The sequence below is a fragment of the Puma concolor genome, chromosome B1 (assembly GCF_028749965.1).
Source record: "Puma concolor isolate L17-30 chromosome B1, mPumCon1.1.hap2, whole genome shotgun sequence".
Taxonomy (NCBI): domain Eukaryota; kingdom Metazoa; phylum Chordata; class Mammalia; order Carnivora; family Felidae; genus Puma; species Puma concolor.
Window position 1 is genome coordinate 74,590,411 of NC_141670.1, and position 8,000 is coordinate 74,598,410.

Here is an 8,000-nt window from a genome sequence, read left to right on the forward strand (position 1 = left end):
AACAGATTAATAAAACCAGAAGCTGGTTCTTTGAAAGAATTAACAAAATTGATAAACCACTAGCCAGTTTGATCAAAAAGAAAAAGGAAAGGACCCAAATAAATAAAATCAAGAGTGAAAGAGGAGAGATCACAACCAACACAGCAGAAATAAAAACAACAATAAGAGAATATTATGAGCAATTATATGCCAATAAAATGGGCAATCTGGAAGAAATGGACAAATTCCTAGAAACATATACACTACCAAAACTGAAACAGGAAAAAATAGAAAATTTGAACAGACCCATAACCAGTAAGGAAATGGAACTAGTAATAAAAAATCTGCCAAAAAACAAGAGTCCAGGGCCAGATGGCTTTCCAGGGGAATTCTACCAAACATTTAAGGAAGAGTTAACACCTAATGTCTTGAAGGTGTTCCAAAAATAGAAATGGAAGGAAAACTTCCAAACTCTTTCTATGAAGCCAGCATTACCTTGATTCCAAAATCAGGCAGAGACCCCACTAAAAAGGAGAACTATAGACCAATTTCCCTGATGAACATGGATGCAAAAATCCTCAACAAGATATTAGCCAACTGGCTCCAACAATACATTAAATAAAAAAATTCACCACGACCAAGTGGGATTTATACCTGGAATGCAGGGCTGGTTCAATATCTGCAAAACAATTAACACGATTCATCACATCAATAAAAGAAAGGACAAGAACAATATGATCCTCTTAATAGATGCAGAGAAAGCATTTGACAAAATATAGCATCCTTTCTTGATAAAAACCCTCAAGAAAGTAGGGATACAAGGAGCATACCTCGAGATCATAAAAGCCATATATGAACGACCCAATGCTAATATCATCCTCAATGGGGAAAAACTGAGAGCTTTCCCCCTAAGGTCAGGAACAAGACAGGGATGTCCATGCTCACCACTGTTCTTCAACATAGTATTGGAAGTCTTAGCCTCTGCAATCAGACAACACAAAGAAATAAAAAGGCATCCAAATCGGCCAGGAGGAGGTCAAACATTCACTCTTCGCAGATGACATAATACTCTATATGGAAAACCCAAAAGATTCCACCAAAAAACTCCTAGAACTGATCCATGAATTCAGCAAAGTTGCAGGATATAAAATCAACACACAGAAATGGGTTGCATTCCTACACACCAACAATGAAGCGACAGAAAGAGAAATCAAGGAATTGATCCCACTTACAGTTGCACAAAAAAACCATAAAATACCTAGGAGTAAATCTAACCAAAGAGGTGAAAACTCTATACACTGAAAACTATAGAAACCTTGTGAAAGAAATTGAAAAAGACACAAAAAAATGGAGATTCCATGCTCCTGGATAGGAAGAACAAATATTGTTAAAATGTCAATACCACCCAAAGAAATCTATGTATTCAATGCAATCCCTATCAAAATAACACCAGAATTCTTCACAGAGCTAGAACAAATAATCCTAAAATTTGTATGGAACCAGAAAAGACCCCGATAGCCAAAGCGATCTTGAAAAAGAAAACCAAAACAGGAGGCATCAGAATCCCAGACTTCAAGCTATACTACAAAGCTGTAATCATCAAGACAGTATGGTACTGGCACAAGAACAGACACTCAGATCAATGGAACAGAATAGAGAACCCAGAAATAGACCCACAAACGTATGGCCAACTAATGTTTGACAAAGCAGGAAATAATATCCAATGGAACAAAGACAGTCTCTTCAGCAAGTGGTGCTGGGAAAACTGGACAGCGACATGCAGAAGAATGAACGAGGACCACTTTCTTACACTACACACAAAAATAAACTCAAAATGGATGAAAGGCCTAAATGTAAGACAGGAAGCCATCAAAATCCTCGAGGAGAAAGCAGGCAAAAACCTCTTTGACCTCGGCCACAGCAACTTCTTACTCAACATGTCTCTCTCTGGAGGCAAGGGAAACAAAAACAAAAATGAACTACTGGGACCTCATCAAAATAAAAAGCTTCTGCACAGCGAAGGAACCAAAGGGAAACTAAAAGGCAACCATCAGAATGGGAGAAGATATTTGCAAATGACATAGCAGATAAAGGGTTAGTATCCAAAATCTATAAAGAACTTATCAAACTCAACACCCAGAAAACAAATAATCCAGTGAAGAAATGGGCAAAAGACAGGAATAGACACTTCTCCAAAGAAGACATCCAGATGGCCAACCGACACATGAAAAAATGCTCAACATCACTCATCATCATGGAAATACAAATCAAAACCACAATGAGATACCACCTTACACCTGTCAGAATGGCTAACATGAACAACTCAGGCAACAACAGATGTTGGTGAGGATGCAGGGAAAGAGGATCTCTTTTGCATTGTTGGTGGGAATGCAAGCTGCTGCAGCCACTCTAGAAAACAGTATGGAGGTTCCTCAAAAAATTTAAAACAGAACTACCCTATGACCCAGCAATTGCACTACTAGGTATTTATCCATGAGATACAGGTGTGCTATTTCGAAGGGACACATGCACCCCCATGTTTATAGCAACACTATCAACAATAGCCAAAGTATGGAAAGAGCTCAAATGTCCATCGACGGATGAATGGATAAAGAAGAGGTGGTATATATATACAATGGAGTATTACTCAGCAATCAAAAAGAATGAAATCTTGCCATTTGTAACTATGTAGATGGAACTGGAGGTATTATGCTAAGTGAAATTAGTCAGAAAGACAAAAATCATATGACTTCGCTCATATGAGGACTTTAAGAGACAAAACAGATGAACATAAGGGAAGGGAAACAAAAATAATATAAAAACAGGGAGGGGGACAAAACAGAAGAGACTCAAAAATATAGAGAACAAACAGAGGGTTACTGGAGGGGTTGTGGGAGGGGGGGATGGGCTAAATGTGTAAGGAACACTAAGGAATCTACTCCTGAAATCATTGTTGCGTTCTATGCTAACTAATTTGGATATAAATTTTTAAAAATAAAAAATAATACAAATTAAAAAAAAAAAAAAGAGTATCATTCATGTCCATCCACCTGCCTGTTCCTTTCAAATTTAAGTCTCCTGCCCAGATATCTCATCTAAGCCTACTTGAGATATCTGTCTACTTGCATGTCTCAGAGCACATCCACTCAACGTATCCAAATATGAGCTCATATTTCTGGCCAAGGCTAGTCCTTTCCTAGTGGTCTTTATTTCAACATGTGGTACTCACCATTCATCTGGATGCATCTGCTATGGGACTTAGTCCTGCTGATTTCACCTCTAATCCATCCAACTCCTTTTATTCCCACTATCATGATCCCAATTCAAGCTGCTTCCCCTCTTGCCTGGACTACAGACACAACCTCCCAGTTGGTCTCATCTACTTCACCTTCTCCATATCCCCTTCTTCACACTGCATCCAGAGCAGCTCCTTTTAATGAAAACACAACAGGAGCCACAAATGCAAGCTACACATATATTACATTTTCTAGTAGCTACATTTTAAAAAGTAAGAAACAGGTAAAATTAATTTTTAAGTGTTTATGTATTTTGAGAGACAGAAAGTGCAAGCATAGGAGGGACAGGGAGAGAGGGAGAGAGAGAATCCCAAGCAGCCTCTGCACTGTCAGCACAGAGCCCAATGTGGGACTCGATCTCACAAACCATGAGATTATGACCTGTGCGGAAGTCAAAAGTTAGACACTTATCTGACTAAGCCACCCAGGTGCCCCTAAAATTGATTTTAATTATACTTTATTTCACCCCAAAGTTTATCATTTCAATATGGAAGCAATATTTTAAAAGTAATGAGATATTTTACATTTTTTTATACTAAGTCTTTGAAATCATATTTTACATTTAGAGTAAATCTCAACCGAGACCAACAACATTTCGAGTGTTCAATAGCCATGTGTAGCTAGTAGCTACCATTATTGGCCAGTACAGATCTAGAATGATCTTTCTACAGTGCAAAATCTGATCATTTTACATTACCCCATATTAAAAATTCTTCTGTGACTTGTAATTTGTTCTTAGGTTGGGGATCTTAATCCAGGTAGACTACACGGCCCTGCAGGGTCTGTGGTATGGCTCCTGGTCTCTGTCCCTTCTCCCCTTTACCATCTGTGTGCCAGCCACAATGGCCTTTTGGGTTTTCAGACACACAGAGTTTCCCCCCTTCACAAACCTTTGCACATTCCTTTTGTGAATGCCATCCTTTACCACCACCCCTTTCACCTCTACCACCAAGTCCAACATCATTGCCACCCTGCCCTCCACCACACCGCCAACTCCACTGTCACCTCCACCTCTACCAGCAACAGCACCACCTGCCGTAGATACTCTCACTTCCCCTTCTGGTCTTTACTCACTTTCACTTCCCCTACTCTAAAGCCTAGTTATGTGTTCCTTTCCTTGCTAGCATTCATCTCAGTTTGTAACTATCCATCCACTTGCGGGATTAATGCCTGACTCTATCACTAGGACACAAAAAGGAATTTTTTAATTTAGTTCATCATCGTATCCTCAGTGGTCACCCAGTAACTTGTACATAGTAGGTATTTGCAAAAACTTGTGACTAGATAAATGAACAAATCAAGATAATCAAGAAAAAATGAACTATAAAATGGGGGCACGTAGAGCTTGAAGAAAGGAGAAGTCAGTGAACACTCGCAAGTCTGGCAAGTAGAATCCAAAGTAGGGATGGAAGAGGTAATTCCTACTGTTGAGACCCTGTCTTGTGCCAAGATCTCTGCTCAGTGGTTGATGTGTGTTTGTTTCTTCCTATAAAGTCTCTGAGGCAGGTGCTATTTGCATTTCAAATTCAAGGAGACCCAGAAGGGTTCAGGAACTTGCTAAGTAAGATGATTGGGATCGGACCCACAGTCTGATTTCAAAGCCCACATGTCACCCATTTCACTAGATCTCCATAGACATCTTCCCTGCCTCACAATCTTGCTACACTTGTTATTCATTAGGAATGTTAGTGAACACTCAAATAATAGAAAAACTGGATTTTTTATGGTATGTGTGTGTGCCCATTTTGTTGCAAGATTTCTTTACACAAATGTTGCCCAAATACATTGCACAATTCAAGTATGATTGCCACATACGAGAATTTTCAGCAAACACTGCCTGAAATGATGTCATTTACTCTTGTAAAGTCCAAGAAGGAAGTTAAATGATAATTAAATAATGACTTGAGTATGAGACATGCAAATATCAGTTGATTTTCTGTCCTAAGTGAGGTGATGTATATAATGTGCTGTTAAGAATGCTTGGCATACAGAAAGAGATCAATAATTAGTAGCTATTATTATCATCATTATCCTTGCAGCTTTCCACTTTATTTCCTGCAGATATACTAACATGCAGGTTTTTAAAAATATGCTATGCAGGCCGTAAAAGATTCACTATGAGTCACCGCCATATATCAGCTGCTGGATCGACTCAGGTCAGCCACCAACTGTGGCCCATGAACTACACATCCAAAGCTGAACCGAATGGATTTCCAGTGCTCGGCATAACCCAGTGGTGCCCATCCCCCAGAGCATTATGGGAACGTGGCTTGTCCCTGACAAGTGCTTTGTCTCTTCCACATGTTAGCTTCATCACAAGATCACAAGACTTAGTTTCCACGTGTGTTAAATGGGGATGACAATTCTTATCCAGAAAACAGCGCCCAGAACATGGTAAATGCTCAGTGTTAGCTATTAGTTTTGAGAAAGGCCCTAGGATTTAAACTATGGGAACTTAGTTCTCTCTCTAGTTTGCTGTAGGTTCAGCCAGCCTAATCAAATTGTTGACAGATCAAGATGCAAATAATGAGAACATTCGTCCTGGGGGAAAAGAACCTCCCATAGTCACTTCTGGTCATGGTCACTTTTTATTTCTTGATTCAAGCAGCTGGTCCCTCTACCCCCCAGAATCTGTTGAGATTAGTGACGTCATCACCAGGTAACTATGCAACAGCAGGAATATCACCCCACCAGCCGCGAGCGTGCTGTTGGTACAGTGGGGTCTGATCAACCTTCACTATTCATTTGTCAAACGGTCCAGACCATTTTTTTTTGGAAAGTTAGGATGCTATAACTCTTGTTTGTTTCGAGGAATAATACTTCAAAGTGATTTTAAAACATTTCTGACAACATGAGGATAGAACAGGGAGGCAGTGTAGCGTAATGGTTACCAATGGAGGCTCTTGCTAACTGCACGGTCTTGACCAAGTCATTGTCCCTGTAAAATGAAGGTACTAGAGTTGTGTAAATCCAGCCAGGTGCCATGTGCAGAAAGCAAATGATGCCTGCCATCTGGAAGCGCTAGAAATGAGTTGTCCCGTAAGGAGAGCCGAATGAATAAATGTATTTATTTTATGGAAAATCAACTGGAGACACATAGCTGTCCGTCAATACATGGGCAAAAACATTAGGCAAAAGTACATCATGATAAGGGAATGAGAAGAGAAAGAGGGGTTGCAGGTCAATTGACTAAGGAACTTTTAGACATGAAATCACACAGCTTTAAAGCTGTGTTGACAAAGAGTAAAACTTCAGAGAGAAATTGAAACAATGGGAACGGGTGTAGATATTGGGTCGGTTTTCCCCCCACTCTTTCCTAAAAAGGATTTGTTTCTAATCTTAAGTGAATTGCTAGGAAAATTGTCGGATAACGATTTCTCTTCAAATAATCAGCCCCCGGGGCGCCTGGGTGGCGCAGTCGGTTAAGCGTCTGACTTCAGCCAGGTCACGATCTCACGGTCCGTGAGTTCGAGCCCCGCGTCAGGCTCTGGGCTGATGGCTCGGAGCCTGGAGCCTGTTTCCGATTCTGTGTCTCCCTCTCTCTCTGCCCCTCCCCCGTTCATGCTCTGTCTCTGTCCCATAAATAAATAAAAACGTTGAAAAAAAAAATTAAAACAACAACAACAACAAAAAAAAAAACAAATAATCAGCCCCCAAACCTGTCTCATCTCTGGCCCACTGAGGCATAATATCCAGTGGGTGAGGGGAGATCTGATCCAGTGTAGACCAAATGTAAAATCACTGATGCTCCTCATTGCTGTACTCTCAAAAAGGCAGATCTTATCAAGCAAGAATCATGCCTGAGGGACCCGGAAAGGACTAAGTGGCCAACAGCCGTCTATGGAAATTGTGCTATAGACAGCATTCACTTGGATTAATTAACCCTTTTGATAAAAGGCACCTGCACTAGGAAATGGAAATATCATTGGGCTTTTGACTTTGCTGTAAATATTGTCTCCTTCTTACTAACGGGATGAATTCAGTTTCCCTCAGGAAGTAAAAGTGTTGATGTAATAAGAGGTGCAGTTTTGAGGCAGACAGCCTCGCCTCATGCAGGGTCATCTGGGACAGAAAAGGGAAAGTATTTGGGAAGGAGGGGGATTCCCTCCGAAGTAGAGAATTGAGTCCAGAAAAGAGGAGGGGAGTGAAGGGAGGTGGGGAGGAACCCACTTAATGAAACCTGCAGTTGTGGAAGCATTTTGCCTCTTCGTCATGGGAGGCTGCAGACCTGGTCCACCAGTTCAATGGTAACTTATCCTACCTCTCTCTCACAGGAGGGAGACGTGGGATTTGGCTTTGCAAAGGGAAGGGGTGTCGCTCGCTTTTCCAAGAATGAAGGGCTGCTCTGCCAGGAGAGTTTTCCCCGGAGCTCACGGAAACACAAGAAGAGTTGTTCTGTTTCAAACTTGCACAACTGGGTCAACACCAGCTATGCCAGGGACCCGGACGGGTGACTCTGTCCTGCTCCAGGCTGTCTAGTGAGTGACTACACTATCCGCTCTTGCATAATATGTTTCACAGAAAGTTCAGTTTTAGGAAACGAAAGTGGCTGGTGTAGAGAACCCAGACTTCCTTCAGTCTTGAAACTGCCCCCTGCCTCGCAGGCAGCCACGTGTCCCGGAAGCCAATTCAGAAAGGCAAGGCTCGAGAAGGGAAAGTGGGAAGAGAAAACAACTGTCAAGCCCCTGCCAGAGGCCAGATGTACACTCTCGGTCAACAAATGTT